Raw genomic sequence first — 20,099 nt, forward strand, 5'->3', positions numbered from 1 at the left:
TCCCTTAAAGGGAACCTTAAGTTTCTTTCCTGTGGCATCTACCAGCCCCTTATAGCCATCCTGTGCCCTCGCAGTCACTCATGGCTCCTCCGGTCCTCTGCCACCAGCTAGTTTAGTTTTTGCCGACTCAGAGGGCCGCCACTGCGTACCTTTGCATGCATTCTTGCTGGTGCAGGAAGCTATTGCGGACATTAACGTAACGCGTACATTTTACCTGTTATTGCTGCAATGCGTACATTTTTATGCATTTCACCTGCAACACGTAAACAATGACCTTGTTAATGTCCGCGATGGCTTCCTGCACCAGCGGAAATGCGTGCAAATGTACCCCTGGCTGCCCGCCGACTCAGTCGGCAAAAATGAAACTAGCTGGCGGCGGGGGACCGGAGGAGTCATGAGTGACCGGATGGCTGTAGGGGGCTGGCAGATGCCCCAGGGCCTCCCCGCGCGGTGCAGAGGCCAACCCTGAGGTCGTCCTTCCTGCACCTGTGTGAAGCGCTGCTGTCAATCATGGCCACATTGCCCGCGGAGGCGTAGAACGCCCTCTGGATACGCGTGTACAACAGCAGCAACACTGCTGGATGGATACATTCGTCCAGATTGCCTTTGAGTGGCGATTTTTTGGGACAAATATATCCGTCCAGATTGGCTTAAGTGGTTAAAAAATACCAGTTACCTGGCTAACAGGCTGATCTTCTGCCTCTAATACTTTGTCATATACTAAAACTAGCCCTTGGTAAGAGTACTTGTAGAAAACCGGAACAAAGAACATCTATCAGGCCCTAGGCAATGTGACTGGGTACATGTAAGAGTGATGTGCAGGTACTCTGCAAGGGAATGAGGGGATTCTTCCTCTATTACACATTCTTCATGTGCAATCTGAACCAGGTTTATGGGTGATGGTCAACACCTCTGTGTTCAATGTGCACAACATTCTCAGTGGATTCTCTGCAGCTCTGTGGGGAGTGCATATGTAGAATATAGTACTACTGTGTAACAAAGTAAACCTGAGACAGATGAAATTGAAGTTTTTATACACATGCGGCTTCCTCTAGCCCCCTTCAGGCTAATCAGTCCCTCGCTGTCCTCCTCCGCCACCTGGATCGTCTGCTATGGGGCCAGGTACTTGAGCCAGTCGGGCGTAGTGCCTGAATTACCGGGACTCATAGCAGAAGATCCTGGTGGTGGAGGGCAGTGACTGGATTAGCCTGCAGGGGGCTGGAGAAAGACCCAGTTATGTATAAAACTTTTCTTTTCATCCGTCTCAGGTACCCTTTAATTCTTAGTCACCAAACCAAATTTTAACCTATCAAATTATTTGATTTCATGAGCAAAGGGAGTGCATACATTTGCATCAACACAGAATTATTCCTCCCTACGTCCTCCAGGACGGCCCTTCCTGAGATTATTTCTGCCTTCCCCCTCAAACCGAAAACCCCTATGTGAATAAATTAAGAGAAGCATAAAAAGCCTGCTCCTCTCTCCATCCTCAGTTTTATTTTGTTTCTGCACCACCTCAAGCAAGCACCGGTTTGTTTTGTTGGAAGGGTAGGGGAGCCTGTTAGCATCTACCCGGTATAAAGTGTGGTGGTGGGGACTGAGCGGGCCTGATACAGCGCATTGCGCTGGGTAAGGAGGGAAACCACTGCACGCTGCCGCCATTACTACGCGTGGGGACACTTACAAAGGTACGTGTACTTCTGCTAATTGCGGGTCGGTCAAGCGCTTAACCAGCGCTGATTGGCCAACGGCCACCACGCACAGCGGGGGGCGGGCCAGGAAGAGGAAGCGTGGCTTTTTAAGCTGCGCACTTCCACGTGCATTGGCGTTCTGCACAACGGCTATGGAGGAGACAGCAGAGTGTGTTGCAGCGCCTCAGGAGTCGCCCGCAGAGGCTTCCAGGGAGCAGTCCATTGGGTAGCCAGCGGTAAGAGATGCTATATGCCTCTTCTTTTTTTTTTTCTATTCTCCTGTCTGGCTGGTGAGGTCTGTTTTTTGATAACATGCTTATGGTTGCTGTTTTTCAGAGGAAATGCAATGCAAAATCACAGAAATGTTCAAAGTGTGATGTTCAATTGCACAAGGGTGCTACCTGCAGTCTGTGTACATTGTCATGCTAGGGGTAAAGCAGCTGCTGAAGTTAAACCAGAAACTACTACGGTAGCCTTGTTGGACTTAATGAAGTCAATGAAGGAGGAAATTACTACTACTTTTTTAGCCTTTAGAGCTGTATAACCTCAGTATCATTTCAATCGGGTTTTGTACAGCAGCAGATGCCTTTGCAGCCTCCGACTTATCACCAGCTAGTGTCTCAGACCACTATAACTGCAGATGTAGTGGGCCCTGAAAATCTTCCCCAGGTGCAGATACTTCAGGATTCTTCTGAAACATTCTTCCCACCCCAGTTTGCCACTTTCTGGCACAGTTAACACAGAAGCATTAGCTTTGCACACACCTGACAGCCTTTATCATCTCTGAATTGAGAGGTTTCTGAGGGTTCCTGGGAGGAGGGGGAGATTTTGGACTCCTCAATATCTTTTTAGTGCCGAGGATACTTCAGAGTTGCTAAAAGCTGTTTATGAGTCTGAGCAGATCCAAGAGACTCAAACTGCAATTTCAGCTCCCGATGACATTTACAGGGGTTTGGAAGGTCACCCTTCTAGAGTCTTTCCAGTGCATAAGTCAGTTAAGAACATAATTGCTGCCCAGTGGAAGGATCCTGAGAGGAAATTGTTTGTTCCCAGGTCTTTTAAACAAAGATTTCCGTTTAATCAGGAGGATCAACAGGTCTGGTCTAAAATGTCCTAAGCTAGACGCCCCATTGTCTCAGTACTCAAAAAATACAGACTTATCTTTTGTGGATGCAGGATCGCTTAAGGATCCTATGGATAAAAAGGCGGAGGTGCTGGTAAAGCGTGCTTGGGACGCTATAGCTTTCCTATTTAAAACAAACACAGAACACTTGTATCGCGCTTTTCTCCTGGCGGACTCAAAGCGCCAGAGCTGCAGCCACTAGGACGCGCTCTATAGGCAGTAGCAGTGTTGGGGAGACTGGCCTAAGGTCTCCTACTGAATAGGTGCTGGCTTACTGAACAGGCAGAGCCAAGATTCTGACCCTGGTCTCCTGTGTCAGAGGCAGAGCCCTTAACCATTATTCCATTCAGCCAGGCTTAAATAGACTCTGAAGCGAGAATAAATCTCGCTTCAAAATCTCGCTTCAGAGCTCATAGTTAGCAGGGGCATGTGTACTCCTGCTAAAACGCCGCTATCGTGCGGCTAAACGGGGGTCCCTTACCCCCCGAAATCCCCTCCGTGCAGCCGGGGATCTCTTCCGGATTGAGGCAGGGCTAACCGCCGCAGCCCTGCCCCACGCGTGTCTGTCAGCGCGTATCTCCGCCTCTCCCCCGCCCCTCTCAGTCTTCCTTCGCTGAGAGGGGCGGGGGAGAGGTGGCGATGCGCCGCTGATAGACGCGACTAGAGGCATGGCTGCAGCCGTTAGCCCTGCCTCTAGGAGCAGCAAAATCTACTACCAATTTGGTCGTTTGATTTTGCGGGGGGTTGGGGGTGAAGGGACCCCCGTTTAGCCGCAGAATAGCGGCGTTTTAGCAGGGGCACACGTGCCCCTGCTAACTATGAGCTCTGAAGCGAGAATTATTCTCGCTTCAGTGTCTCTTTAAACCAGCATTTGCCTCTGTAACCCTTTAACCCACTTAACTAGGTTCCTTGCCAAACAGATACCTGCAGGTACCACTCATGAAACTATTCTGGAATCCCTTCCAGTTATAGCCAAGGCTGTGGCCTATCTAGCAGATGCAGCCACAGAATCGGTGAGGGCTTCTGTTGAGGCAGTAGCTCTGGTTAATTCTTCTAGAAGGGTGGTTTGAAAGAAACACCACCCTCCCATGTGTTCAACCAAACAGAAGCTATGCGCCATGGAGTTCCAGGGTGAGCTACTTTTTGGGAAAGACTTAGATTCCATACTGGAAAGCTCATCAAATAAGGGGAGAAAGTTTCCGGACAAAAAGTCCAGAAAAAGCCCTTTTAGTCTAAAGTGCCTTTTTCTCAGAAGGGATCAGTCAGGAAAAGGTTGAACCCAAAATAAAAAGTGGACCTATAATTCAGGAAAGGGCAGGTCCTTCTTGTTTAATAAATCCCAGTCTGCTGTTTCCAAGGAGTCTAAATGACTCCCAGTTTCCAGTGGGGGGGGGGGGAGATTAATTTTCTTTGATCAAAGATGGCAACTGATAACAAAGAGCCAGTTTGTGTTGGATTTAGTACAGTCGGGATACAGGTTAGAATTTATATCCCCTCCTTCCCCCACATTTTCAGTAACAAATGTACCCTCAGACCCAGTCAGGGCGAATGCCTTGAAGGAGTCGATACTTTCGTTATTACAAAAAAAATGTAATTTCCAGAGTTCCAGTGGAGGAACAAGGAGCAAGGTTCTACTGCCAAGTGTTCTTAATCATGAAGCCGTCAGGAAAGTACCATATGATTTTGAATTTAAAACCATTAAACCCTTACGTTGTGGAGAAAAAAGTTCCGTATGGAAAGCATAGCCTCCGTACGCAACTTGATGTTTCCAAATGCATTTATGGCGACAATAGAACTGGAGGATGCTTACCTCCATATTCCGATTCACTCGTCCTTTCGGAGATTACTTATTGTCGATCAAGTTCGGCAACGCACTCTGTCATTACCAATACAACGCCCTACCATTCATTTTTTTCGTCATCCCCAAGGATATTTACCAAGGTAGTGGCGAAGGTTATGTCGTTTCTGCATCTCCACAATGTAAGGGTTCTACCGTACTTAGACTATTTTCTGTTTCTCGCAGAATCGAAAGAGATTTTCCTCAAGGAGCTAAATTTTTCAGTTCAAACTCTAAAAGATTTAGGTTGGCTTGTGAGCCTAGAGAAGTCTCAGCTGTCCCCATCTCAGAACCTGGTGTTTCTGGGTCTCTTTCAGGACACTGTTCAAGGGAAAGTATTGTTACCAGACCAAAAGGTCGAGAAGTTGCCGCAGGAGGTTTGCTCCTTCAGAGCTCTGACACAAGTTTCTCTTTGGAGAATGCTGTCTCTGCTGGGGCTAATTCCCTGAACTGGTGGCAACAACGAGCTCACTTAGTCCAGGGCCGTCCTTTGGTTCAAGAGAATCCACTAAGGTTTTACACTGATGCAAGTGGCTGGGGGGCTCACTGCAAGGATCAGCAGATACAGGGCAGGTGGGGACCGGATATGAGCTTCAGGTCCGCCAACTACAGGGAACTGATGGCAGTCAGGTTGGGACTGATGGGCTTGCAGTCTGTGGCAGCAAGCCAAAATCTCGTTGTCCTCTCAGACAATATGGTCACAGTGTGTTACCTCAAGAAGCAGGGAGGCACAAAGGTGAAGGATTTAAGAGATCTGACTCTGGGAATAATGGACTGGGCAGAGCAGAACCTAAGATTCTTTACAGCTGTACACATTCAGGGTACAAAAAACAAGTGGGCAGGCTCTGAGCAGCAATCCCATTTTCGAGTCAGAGTGGCAGTTAAACCAGGAAGTCTTCGAGGAGATCACATCAGAGTGGGGAACCCCGGTGTTAGACCTCTTCGCAACCCCACAAAATGCCAAAGTGACAGATTTCTGTTCCCTGCATCCTTTTTCTTCAACAAACCGATTAGATGCTCTGTCAGTCCCATGGTCTCAGGGTCTCCTTTATGCCTTCCCGCCATTCCATCTCATTCTCAAAGTACTGAGGACACTAGAACCAGAGAAAGCTACAGTTCTCTTTACAGGTCCTGCTTGGCCCATGAGGGCCTGGTTTCCCTTTCTCCCGACAATGATAGTCAGGGGGCCCTGGCATTTGCAGAACAGACCAGATTTATGGATCCAGGACTCACAATAAAATATATATATATATATATATATATATATATATATATATATATATATATATATATATATATATATCTATCTACAGGATCTTCTCAAAAAATTAGCATATTGTGATAAAGTTCATTATTTTCTGTAATGTACTGATAAACATTAGACTTTCATATACAGTGGAGGAAATAATTATTTGACCCCTCACTGATTTTGTAAGTTTGTCCAATGACAAAGAAATGAAAAGTCTCAGAACAGTATCATTTCAATGGTAGGTTTATTTTAACAGTGGCAGATAGCACATCAAAAGGAAAATTGAAAAAATAACCTTAAATAAAAGATAGCAACTGATTTGCATTTTATTGAGTGAAATAAGTTTTTGAACCCTCTAACAATAAAAGACTTAATACTTAGTGGAAAAACCCTTGTTTGCAAGCACAGAGGTCAAACGTTTCTTGTAATTGATGACCAAGTTTGCACACATTTTAGGAGGAATGTTGGTCCACTCCTCTTTGCAGACCATCTCTAAATCCCTAAGGTTTCGAGGCTGTCTCTGTGCAACTCTGAGCTTCAGCTCCCTCCATAGGTTTTCTATTGGATTAAGGTCCGGAGACTGACTAGGCCACTCCATGACCTTAATGTGCTTCTTCTTGAGCCACTCCTTTGTTGCCTTTGCTGTATGTTTTGGGTCATTGTCGTGCTGGAACACCCATCCACGACCCATTTTCAGTTTCCTGGCAGAGGGAAGGAGGTTGTCGTTCAGGATTTCACGATACATGGCTCCGTCCATTTTCCCGTTAATGCGATTAAGTTGTCCTTTGCCCTTAGCAGAAAAACACCCCCAAAGCAAAATGTTTCCACCCCCATGCTTGACGGTGGGGACGGTGTTTTGGGGGTCATAGGCAGCATTTTTCTTCCTCCAAACACAGCGAGTTGAGTTAATGCCAAAGAGCTCTATTTTGGTCTCATCAGACCACAGCACCTTCTCCCAGTCACTCACAGAATAATTCAGGTGTTCATTGGCAAACTTCAGACGGGCCTGCACATGTGCCTTCTTGAGCAGGGGGACCTTGCGAGCCCTGCAGGATTTTAATCCATTGCGGTGTAATGTGTTTCCAATGGTTTTCTTGGTGACTGTGGTCCCTGCTAATTTGAGGTCATTCACTAACTCCTCCCGTGTAGTTCTAGGATGCTTTTTCACCTTTCTCAGAACCATTGACACCCCACGAGGTGAGATCTTGCGTGGAGCCCCAGAGCGAGGTCGATTGATGGTCATTTTGTGCTCCTTCCATTTTCGAACAATCGCACCAACAGTTGTCACCTTCTCTCCCAGCTTCTTGTTAATGGTTTTGTAGCCCATTCCAGCCTTGTGCAGGTCTACAATTTTGTCTCTGACATCCTTGGACAGCTCTTTGGTCTTTCCCATGTTGGAGAGTTTGGAGTCTGCTTGATTGATTGATTCTGTGGACAGGTGTCTTTTATACAGGTGACTAGTTAAGACAGGTGTCCTTAATGAGGGTGACTAATTGAGTAGAAGTGTCTAACCACTCTGTGGGAGCCAGAACTCTTAATGGTTGGTAGGGGTTCAAAAACTTATTTCACTCAATGAAATGCAAATCAGTTGCTATCTTTTATTTAAGGTTATTTTTTCGATTTTCCTTTTGATGTGCTATCTGCCACTGTTAAAATAAACCTACCATTGAAATGATACTGTTCTGAGACTTTTCATTTCTTTGTCATTGGACAAACTTACAAAATCAGTGAGGGGTCAAATAATTATTTCCTCCACTGTATTTTAGATTCAAATACACACAACTGAAGTAGTTCAAGCCTTTTATTGTTTTAATATTGATGATTTTGGCATACAGCTCATGAAAACCCAAATTTCCTATCTCAAAAAATTAGCATATTTCATCCGACCAATAAAAGAAGTGTTTTTAAAACCAAATAAGTCAACCTTCAGATAATTATGTTCAGTTATGCACTCAATACTTGGTCGGGAATCGTTTTGCAGAAATGACTTCTTCAATGTGGCGTGGCATGGAGGCAATCAGCCTGTGGCACTGCTCAGGTGTTATGGAGGCACAGGATGCTTCGATAGCGGCCTTAAGCTCATCCAGAGTGTTGGGTCTTGCGTCTCTCAACTTTCTCTTCACAATATCCCACAGATTCTCTATGGGGTTCTTCAGGTCAGGAGAGTTGGCAGGCCAATTGAGCACAGTAATACCATGGTCAGTAAACTATTTACCAGTGGTTTTGGCACTGTGAGCAGGTGCCAGGTCGTGCTGAAAAATGAAATATTCATCTCCATAAAGCTTTTCAGCAGATGGAAGCATGAAGTGCTCAAAAATCTCCTGATAGCTAGCTGCATTGACCCTGCCCTTGATAAAACACAGTGGACCAACACCAGCAGCTGACATGGCACCCCAGACCATCACTGACTGTGGGTACTTGACACTGGACTTCAGGCATTTTGGCATTTCCCTCTCCCCAGTCTTCCTCCAGACTCTGGCACCTTGATTTCCGAATGACATGTAAAAGTTGTTTTCATCCGAAAAAAGTACTTTGGACAACTGAGCAACAGTCCAGCGCTGCTTCTCTGTAGCCCAGGTCAGGCTCTTCTACCGCTGTTTCTGGTTCAAAAGTGGGTTCATGTTTCCATCTGCTGAAAAGCTTTATGGCGATGAAGATTTCATTTTTCAGCACAACCTGGCACCTGCTCACAGTGCCAAAACCACTGGTAAATGGTTTACTGACCATGGCATTACTGTGCTCAATTGGCCTGCCAACTCTCCTGACCTGAACCCCATAGAGAATCTGTGGGATATTGTGAAGAGAAAGTTGAGACGCAAGACCCAACACTCTAGATGAGCTTAACCTGCTGGGCGGTCTGGACGAGCTCAGCTCGTCCAGTACCGCCGGAGCCTGCCGCTCAGGCCCTGCTGGGCCGATTTGGCTCAAATAAAAAGCAGCACACGCAGCCGGCACTTTGCCAGCCGCGTGTGCTGCCTGATCGCCGCCGCTCTGCGGCGATCCGCCGCGAGCAGCGGCGAAAGAGGGTCCCCCCAGTCGCCTGAGCCCAGCGTAGCCGGAACAAAAAGTTCCGGCCAGCGCTAAGGGCTGGATCGGAGGCGGCTGACGTCAGGACGTGGGCTGACGTCGATGACGTCACTCCGCTCGTCGCTATGGCGACGATGTAAGCAAAACAAGGAAGGCCGCTCATTGCGGCCTTCCTTGTTTATTCTGGGCGTCGGAGGCGATCGGAAGAACGCCTCCGGAGCGCCCTCTAGTGGGCTTTCATGCAGCCAACTTTCAGTTGGCTGCATGAAATAGTTTTTTTTTTTTATTAAAAAAAAAACCTCCCGCAGCCTGCCTGGCGATCTTAATAGAACGCCAGGCAGGTTAAGGCCGCTATCGAAGCATCCTGGGCCTCCATAACACCTGAGCAGTGCCACAGGCTGATTGCCTCCATGCCACGTCGCATTGAAGCAGTCATTTCTGCAAAAGGATTCCTGACCAAGTATTGAGTGCATAGCTGAACATAATTATTTGAAGGTTGACTTTTTTTTGTTTTAAAAACACTTTTCTTTTATTGATCGGATGAAATATGCTAATTTTTTTGAGATAGGAAATTTGTGTTTTCATGAGTTGTATGCCAAAATCATTTATATTAAAACAATAAAAGGCTACTACTTCAGTTGTGTGTGTTTGAATCTAAAATATATGAAAGTCTAATGTTTATCAGTACATTACAGAAAAGAATGAACTTTATCACAATATGCTAATTTTTTGAGAAGATCCTGTATATCTCTATCTATCTATATCTCTATCTATCTATATCTCTATCTATCTATATCTCTATCTATCTCTATCTCCTATCTACCTATCTATCTAGCTATCTAGTTCTCCTATCTATCTAGTTCTCCCATCTAACCATATCTCCCATCTATCCATATCTCCCATCTATCTATCTCTATCTATATCTCCTTCTATCTATCTATATCTCCTATCTATATCTCCTTCTATCTATCTATATCTCCTATCTATATCTCCTTCTATCTTTCTATCTATATCTCCTATCTATCTATCTATATCTCCTATCTATATCTCCTTCTATCTATCTATCTATATCATCTATCTATCTACCGTATTTTTTGGACTATAAGACACTCCTGACCATAAGACGCACCGAGGTTTAGAGGACAAAAACCATGGGAAAAAATATATATACTGTATACTAAACCTGGTGCATCCATGGTGAAGGGGCATCTTGTGGATTATGCCTTCCTGTGTCCTCCTCTGTCCCCTTGTACCTCTTGTCTCCCTGTGCCCTCCTCTGTCCCCCTTGTGTCCTCCTCCTGTGTCCACCATGTGTCCTCCTCTGTCCTACTTGTATCCTCCTTTATGCCCCTTTGTCTCCCGTGTCCTCTTCTGTGCCGCTTTCGTGTCCAACTTGTGTCCTCCGTTTGTTCCTGTGTCGTCCTCTATGCCCCTTTTGTCACCCTGTGTCCTCCTTTGCATGGGCATCATACAGGGAGTCCAAGGCATTGATGCGGGTTGGAGGTTCATATTGGCAGGTGTTCACAAGTCAGGAGCTCCTTTCATTTGACGCAGTGACTTTTTTTCCCCCACTTTTGGTGGAGAAAAAGTGAGTCTTATAGTCCAAAAAATACAGTATCTATATCTCTATCTATCTCTCTATCTATAGCTATCTAGCTATATCTCTATCTATCTCTCTATCTAGCTATATCTCTAGATCTCTATCTAGCTATATCTCCTATCTATCTATCTATCTATCTATCTATCTATCTATCTATCTATCTATCTATCTATCTATCTAGTTCTCCTATCTATCTATCTAGTTCTCCTATCTATCTATCTATCTATCTATCTATCTATCTATCTATCTATCTATCTATCTATCTATCTATCTTTATATATCTCCTATCTATCTATATCTCCTATCTATCTATATCTCCTATCTATCTATCTAGTTCTCCTATCTATCTAGTTCTCCTATCTATCTAGTTCTCCTATCTATCTATCTATCTATCTATCTATCTATCTATCTAGTTCTCCTATCTATCTATCTATCTATCTATCTAGTTCTTCTATCTATCTATCTATCTATCTATCTATCTATCTAGTTCTCCTATCTATCTATCTATCTATCTATCTATCTATCTATCTATCTATCTATCTATCTATCTATCTATCTATCTATCTAGTTCTCCTATCTATCTATCTATCTATCTATCTATCTATCTAGTTCTCCTATCTATCTATCTAGTTCTCCTATCTATCTATCTAGTTCTCCTATCTATCTATCTATCTATCTATCTATCTATCTATCTATCTATCTATATCTCCTATCTATCTATCTATCTATATCTCCTATCTATCTATATCTCCTATCTATCTATCTATCTATCTATCTATCTATCTATCTATCTATCTATATCATCTATCTATCTATCTATCTTTATATATCTCCTATCTATCTATATCTCCTATCTATCTATCTAGTTCTCCTATCTATCTAGTTCTCCTATCTATCTATCTATCTATCTATCTATCTATCTATCTATCTATCTAGTTCTCCTATCTATCTATCTATCTATCTATCTATCTATCTATCTATCTATCTAGTTCTTCTATCTATCTATCTATCTATCTATCTATCTATCTATCTATCTATCTATCTATCTATCTAGTTCTCCTATCTATCTATCTAGTTCTCCTATCTATCTATCTAGTTCTCCTATCTATCTATCTATCTAGTTCTCCTATCTATCTATCTATCTAGTTCTCCTATCTATCTAGTTCTCCTATCTATCTATCTAGTTCTCCTATCTATCTATCTATCTATCTAGTTCTCCTATCTATCTATCTAGTTCTTCTATCTATCTATCTATCTATCTATCTATCTATCTATCTATCTAGTTCTCCTATCTATCTATCTATCTAGTTCTCCTATCTATCTATTTATCTATCTAGTTCTCCTATCTATCTATCTATATATCTAGTTCTCCTATCTATCTATATCTCCTATCTAACTATCTATCTATCTAGATCTCCTATCTAGCTATATAGCTATATCTCCTATCTATCTATCTATCTATCTATCTATCTATCTATCTATCTATCTATCTATCTATATCTCCTATCTATCTTTAAAGCTATATAGCTATATCTCTATTTATATACAGTGGAGGAAATAATTATTTGACCCCTCAATGATTTTGTAAGTTTGTCCAATGACAAAGAAATGAAGTCTCAGAACCGTATCATTTCAATAGTAGGTTTATTTTAACAGTGGCAGATAGCACATCAAAAGGAAAATTGAAAAAATAACCTTAAATAAAAGATAGCAACTGATTTGCATTTCATTGAGTGAAATAAGTTTTTGAACCCTCTAACAATAAAAGACTTAATACTTAGTGGAAAAACCCTTGTTTGCAAGCACAGAGGTCAAACGTTTCTTGTAATTGATGACCAAGTTTGCACACATTTTAGGAGGAATGTTGGTCCACTACTCTTTGCAGATAATCTCTAAATCCCCTAAAGTTTTGAGGCTGTCTCTGTGCAACTCTGAGCTTGAGCTCCCTCCATAGGTTTTCTATTGGATTAAGGTCCGGAGACTGACTAGGCCACTCCATGACCTTAATCTGCTTCTTCTTGAGCCACTCCTTTGTTGCCTTTGCTGTATGTTTTGGGTCATTGTCGTGCTGGAACACCTATCCACGACCCATTTTCAGTTTCCTGGCAGAGGGAAGGAGGTTGTCGTTCAGGATTTCACGATACATGGCTCCGTCCATTTTCCCGTTAATGCGATTAAGTTGTCCTGTGCTCTTAGCAGAAAAACACCCCCAAAGCAAAATGTTTCCACCCCCCCATGCTTGACGGTGGGGACGGTGTTTTGGGGGTCATAGGCAGCATTTTTCTTCCTCCAAACACAGCGAGTTGAGTTAATGCCAAAGAGCTCTATTTTGGTCTCATCAGACCACAGCACCTTCTCCCAGTCACTCACAGAATCATTCAGGTGTTTATTGGCAAACTTCAGACGGGCCTGCACATGTGCCTTCTTGAGCAGGGGGACCTTGCGAGCCCTGCAGGATTTTAATCCATTGCGGTGTAATGTGTTTCCAATGGTTTTCTTGGTGACTGTGGTCCCTGCTAATTTGAGGTCATTCACTAACTCCTCCCGTGTAGTTCTAGGATGCTTTTTCACCTTTCTCAGAACCATTGACACCCCACGAGGTGAGATCTTGCGTGGAGCCCCAGAGCGAGGTCGATTGATGGTCATTTTGTGCTCCTTCCATTTTCGAACAATCGCACCAACAGTTGTCACCTTCTCTCCCAGCTTCTTGCTAATGGTTTTGTAGCCCATTCCAGCCTTGTGCAGGTCTACAATTTTGTTTCTGACATCCTTGGACTGCTGTTTGGTCTTTCCCATGTTGGAGAGTTTATAGTCTGCTTGATTGATTCTGTGGACAGGTGTCTTTTATACAGGTGACTAGTTAAGACAGGTGTCCTTAATGAGGGTGACTAATTGAGTAGAAGTGTCTAACCACTCTGTGGGAGCCAGAACTCTTAATGGTTGGTAGGGGTTCAAAAACTTATTTCACTCAATGAAATGCGAATCAGTTGCTATCTTTTATTTAAGGTTATTTTTTCGATTTTCCTTTTGATGTGCCATCTGCCACTGTTAAAATAAACCTACCATTGAAATGATACTGTTCTGAGACTTCATTTCTTTGTCATTGGACAAACTTACAAAATCAGTGAGGGGTCAAATAATTATTTCCTCCACTGTAGCTATATCTCTATCTATATAGCTATATCTCTATCTATCTATATAGCTATATCTCTATCTATCTATATAGCTATATATCTCTATCTATATAGCTATATCTCTCTCTATCTATCTATATAGCTATATCTCTATCTCCTTTTTTTTTTTTTTTTTTCCATCATAAATTGTTTAATTGATTTTTTTAAAACAAGATTGAACATATACATCAAAACAATGAATAATAAGTTTCATACATCATCTGAACCTAAATGTCAGGTTACTTGTGGGTTGTACCGAGTATTAAAAGATTATATCCGATCTTATACAAAACTGTTGTATTGCCGTAGAAAAGTGACACCACTTAAACAGACAGCAATTACTAGTTCTTTATGATCCCTCCAATCATCAGACACAACCAACAAAGTTAACAAGTTTATTGATACAAGATATAAAATACCAAAATACAAACTACAAAGTTATCTTAAAGAAGGCAAAGATTAAGAGTACAATAAAATATAATACTATAAACACATCACATCACCTTGTGTTTCTAGGTGTCCGCTCAAGGTTACAGTAACTTCCACCCGTCCTACGTGAGTGACTCTTTCCCCCGCGACGGCTAAGAAGTTCCTTGGGCAGAGCAAGCAGTCAAGTCAACGCTGGATGGCCAGTCCAGCGAGAGTCCAGAGAAATCTCCTCTCCTGAAATATCAGCTTGGGTTTTATAGTTTCTCCTCCCATAGACTATCATGGTGCCCCATGCTAGCCTATGGAGTATGGAAAAACCCCTCCTAGACGATCAACAAGTGATAATGGCTGGAATCACACCAGAAAGCGTCATCTCTCGGCCATCCTGGACTGGCAACTTTACAACCTGCTCATAAGTACCTCTTCTGTTATCAACACAATCAGATAGTCATATCTGAATATAATCACTTTCATTGTAACCTTAAATGGCCCCTTTCAGGCCATTCTACTCTCAACATTTAATCTACAATATCTCTATTTTCATACTTAAAAGCGTATTATCAGTTAAACAAGGGCAAGACGCCCTGGAGCTATATTAGCACTTATCCTACATTAGTAGTTATAATTGTACTTCGCTAATGTGAACTAAAGAACACATCTGGTATTAGGTTCTAGTCAACAAGTATTAAGGAAATCCTCCAGACCCAAATGAACCAATGTACAGATCCGAATGAAGAGATTCACATATAAGAGGGCTCACTATATACAATTTAGCACATAAAATATATAGCACTACAACTGTAGAATACACCCTATCTGATATGCTATTTGAACAGAACTATTAACTGGTATTTACATAACCTCGTCGGTAACCAGCCAATGCACTGTCTGGGAGAAATTGTTCCAACGGATCCAGTGGGTCTTGATACCCCCCGTTGGCTATTTCTTTAGTCATCTGTAACTAGAATGTATTGGTGACAAGTAAATCTAATTACTTATCTATTACATTTTTATGCATCACTTTATATATCTATAACCCAATGATATAGGCGTATGCCTTATATGGCTTTATAGTCTTAGGTCTTAGTTGGGTACATTAGTAATAGAAAAGGAGTAATTCGATGTATTAATTATGCAACATTGAACAAACCAAAGAGAACTAAACTACTATTCTAACCACATTGCTAAGATGGGGAAATTTGTTAGATGGTGCCTCACGTTATAGATTAGTATATACTGTATACTGCAGAACCTTCGAGCTCCAGAGTGACCCGAGAGCATGGAAAAGCAGGAAGTAAAGGCGGGGAGTGACCGTGTCTTGTATTACCACATTGTTGGAATGCTGTATTGATCACTGTTAAGGCCTAACCTAGCTCTTATTTTCTTCTCCATCGATAGGTTGAGTTTGGCGTTAGCGATCACTTGACGTATGTGTAACTTCTCAGAAGTTTTCAAATTTGTAGTGATCAGATGTAGTGTACTAAAGATTAGATGGCATATCGCAGGCCAAGTATTAGGTGGTAGGTCTGTGACGTCAATTAATAATAGGGCTAATTTAGGGTGTAGCTGAAAGCCTGGGATCAGGGACTGTCTTATTTGTGACTCCACTCTGGTCCATAATTGTGCTACCAAGGGGCAGCTCCAAAACATATGGGTATATGTTCCTAATTCCTTATTACATTTCCAACACATAGGAGAGCTGTTGGGTGAGAAGGAACCTATCTGCCTTGGAGTTGGATACCATTTAAGCGTTAATTTCCTTAGCATTTCCCAGTGTGAATTGCACTTGGAAATTTTGGTAGATAGTTTGCTTGCTTTTATTAGCTGTTCTGTCGTTATATTACAGCCCAGAACTGTAGACCATGTTAAAGCGTATCTATGAATTGGTGATACGCAGTATGCGTTTAAGGCACTATACCATGTTGATATACCACCCAAGCTGTGCCCTTTGTAATTTAGCATAGTGGCAATCTTATGATGAAGGGTTGGGGGGGGGGGGGGGGGTATTTGAGTAGATTTGATGAGATGAAAAATTCTGTGATATGTAAATATTTGTGCTTGTGGTAATCTATATTGCTGCTGCAGGTCTATACATTTTTCTTAATATGGTTGTTTGCAAAGAGATCTGAGAGGGTTATGATTCCTGCTCTTTTCCATGCCCTTAGATCAAGGTCTGGTATGAGATGTTCTAGGACTGAGATGTTTGCTTGGACCGATATATTTCTGTCTGATGGTGGAGGATGTTTAATATAATATTCCCAGGACTTTAAAAGAGTCTGAATAGTGGGATATTGAGTTGTCAGGTTTTGCTCCCATTAATATACTAATTAATAGATCTCTAAGATTGATCTCTAAAAGTTGAGATTCAAGTTTAACCCATGGTTTTTCTACGGCCTGAGACCACCATTGTTTGGCCATGTCTAAATTGGATGCGTAGTAGTATAATTCAATGTTGGGTAGACCCATGCCTCCTTTAGCTTTATCTAAAGTCATTATCTGAAATGATGTCCGGATTTTTTTCCCATTCCAAATAAAATTATTTATGCACTTTTTAATGTCTAGAAACCAAGACTTTGGTATAGGCACATGTAGTGTGCGGAAAAAGTAAAGTATTTTGGGTAGGATGAACAGTTTGAAAACTGCTATCCGTCCAGACCAGGAAAGCCAAAATTTTGCCATGTTGGAGCACTCTTTACGGATGTCTGTAAGGAGGGGTATATAGTTGCAGTGTTCTTCCCAGGCTCTTTTAGCCGGGTGCTCCACCCGGCTAGTTTTGGTGAGCACCTGGCTGTCATCGGCTCCGCTCCACCTCTGCTGTAAGCAGAAATATGCAGAGAAGCACTGGCCCTGCATTCTTTCATCTCGCCCCACCCGGCTACTTTTTCATGCCACCCAGCTACTTTTTCATGCCACCCGGCTGGAAAACAATTCTGGGGAGAACACTGTAGTTGTATTTAAATAGATCAGCAGATATTTCCGTTAGTTGAACACCGAGATCTGATACTGCTCCCCTTGCCCATGAGAACTCAGACTTTGACCTAAGTTTGGATTCAGTCTCATGAGCTATATTGAGCCCCAATATAAATTATTTGTGCTGGTTTAGTTTATATAAAGATGCCTCAGAGAATTTTTGTAAATCTTCTATAATATGCGGGAGTGAGGATTCGGGTTTTGTTATCAGGAGAGCCACGTCATCTGCAAACATGCTGATCAGGTGTTCAGTACCCTTGATGTTCAGTACCCTTGATGTTAACTCCCTTAATCTGAGGGTTAGTGCGGATCTTTTGGGCTATGGTTTCCATTGTTAATACAAAGATGACTGGGTAAAGGGGACACCCCTGTCGGGTGCCATTCGATATCTTAAAGGGAAGGTTCAGGGAGGGGATTAAAAAAAATAAAAAAAAAATTCCACTTACCTGGGGCTTCCTCCAGCCCGTGGCAGGCAGGAGGTGCCCTCGCCGCCGCTCCGCAGGCTCCCGGTGGTCTCCGGTGCCCGACCCGACCTGGCCAGGCCGGCTGCCAGGTCGGGCTCTTCTGCGCTCCATTTCCTGGCACTTCTGCGTCCCACGCCGGCGTGCTGTCGTCATCGGACGTCCGCCGGGCTGTACTGCGCATGCGCAGAACTACTGCGCCTGCGCAGTACAGCCCGGCGGACGTCCGATGACGTCAGCGCGCCGGCGTGGGACGCAGAAGTGCCAGGAAATGGAGCGCAGAAGAGCCCGACCTGGCAGCCGGCCTGGCCAGGTCGGGTCGGGCACCGGAGACCACCGGGAGCCTGCGGAGCGGCGGCGAGGGCACCTCCTGCCTGCCACGGGCTGGAGGAAGCCCCAGGTAAGTGGAAATGTATTTTTATTTTTTTAATCCCCTCCCTGAACCTTCCCTTTAAGAGCTTTAGATATAAAACCTGCCGCGTTCACCCGGGCTGAGGGGGAGGAATATAGGGCCATAATGGCTGAAATTATTGTTCCCGAGAACCAAAATTTAATCAAAGTGGCTTCAAGAAACTTCCAATGAACTCTGTCGAATGCCTTCTCTGCGTCAAGTGTTAACAGCAATGAAGGCGTCCGACAGAGCTCTATGTGCTTTAAACTTGTAACCATACGTCTAGTTGCATCTGACGCCTGTTGTCCCTTTGTGAATCCGACCTGGTCGTGGTTTAGTAGAAACAGGGTATACTGCATTAGTCTTGTGGCCAATAATTTCGCATACAATTTCACGTCGGTATTTAGTAACGAAATTGGCCTTTAGTTGGTTGTGAGGCTTGGGTCTTTCCCTGGTTTGGGTAAAACTGTTAAGGTGGCTTCTAGGTATTCACCTGGCATATGGCCCTGTGAGGCAAATTCATTGAAAAGTTTACATAGCATCGGAGATAGAGTTGAGTTTAGAGCAAGGAAGAACTCATTGCAAAAGCCATCAGGTCTTGGGGCCTTGTTTCGTTTTAAGGTGGTGATAGCTGCGTTAATTTCTTTAATGCTAAATGGAGTGTTTAGTTGGTCTACTTGTAGAGTGGTTAGACTAGGCAGGTCTATAGAGTTTAGAAAGTCTGTTATAGTTTTGTCTGTGGGTTGGACTGTATGGGGATCGTCTTTTAAATTATATAGGTTTGCGAAGTATTCACTGAACAGGTCTGCAATTTGTTTTGGATTAGAAATTGCTTGCTTTGTGATAGGGTGTTGTAATGAGTGAATTTTAGCTTTAAACTGCTTTTGCTTTGAGTTTTGCCAGATATGACCCGGCCTTGCTGTTTTGAGAATAAAAGTTGAGTTTAGATTTCTGCAGTATAAAGTCATATCTGGATTGTAGGATGACTGATATTTCTTGCCTCAGATGGAAGAGTTCCCTTTCTAATTGATGAGATGGATTTTGTTTATGGAGTTCCTCCTTGCTCCGAACCTGCTCCAACAGAGACTCATATTTATTATTTCTCTCTCTTTTAATAATTGCACCCTGTCTGATTAATATGCCTCTGATGTAGGCTTTCAGTGCTGACCATATAGTAGTATTTTGCATACCCGGGGTATTATTCCTATCAATGAACTCTCGTGTTTCTGTATCTAACCTTCCCATAAAGGATTTGTCTGTTAACAATGAGGAATTGAGTTTCCACATAAAAGGTTTGAGTACTGAAGTTTTATCGTCAATTATGATGTGCACTGGGGCATGGTCTGACCATGTTTGGGGGCCAATAGAGGAATCCATCACCTTCTGTAGTAATAGTTTGTCGGTGAGAAATAAGTCTATCCTAGAATAGGATTTATGGACATTTGAAAAATGTGTATAGTCGCGCTCTGAGGTGTGTAATATGCGCCATGGGTCGTAGAGATTGTTCCAGTATAATTGTTTGTCGATTTGCTGTGGGGATCCTGAGGAGGAATCTAATTTAGAAGGGCAGGCGTTAAAATCACCTCCAATTAGTAGGTGACCTTGCTGTACTGATTTGATTTTTGTGCACAGTTTTTGTAGAAAAGCTTTTTGGGCTGTATTTGGGCCGTATAGAGCAACTAAGGTGATGGGTTCCTCGTTTACTTTTCCTACGAATATGATGCATCTCCCATTTGGGTCTGAGATAACCTTATTGGACTCAATCTTGAGATCTTTGTGGAAAGCTATCAATACACCTTTTTTTTTTTTTTTTCACGAAAGTGCTATGATATATTATAGGGAATAATATGTTAGAGCACCAGTGGGTATCTTTTTGTAGGAGATGTATCTCCTGGGAAAAAACGATTTGTGCTTTTTGCGTCTTGATTTCGTTCCACAATGAGTATCTTTTATAAGGGGAATTCAGTCCCCGAACATTTATCGTAGTAATCTTTATAGGCATTCATATATATAAACCGCAGTGTATTGTTTTAACACTCGCAGGAAGCTGCAGTACATACTTTCACCATTAGAGATATCCCTGGACCATCTGTTAATTGAGAAACTTAGCATAATAATGAACAACCAAAACTTCAAATAACCATTTAA

The sequence above is a fragment of the Hyperolius riggenbachi genome, chromosome 12 (assembly GCF_040937935.1).
Source record: "Hyperolius riggenbachi isolate aHypRig1 chromosome 12, aHypRig1.pri, whole genome shotgun sequence".
Classification (NCBI taxonomy): Eukaryota; Metazoa; Chordata; class Amphibia; order Anura; family Hyperoliidae; genus Hyperolius; species Hyperolius riggenbachi.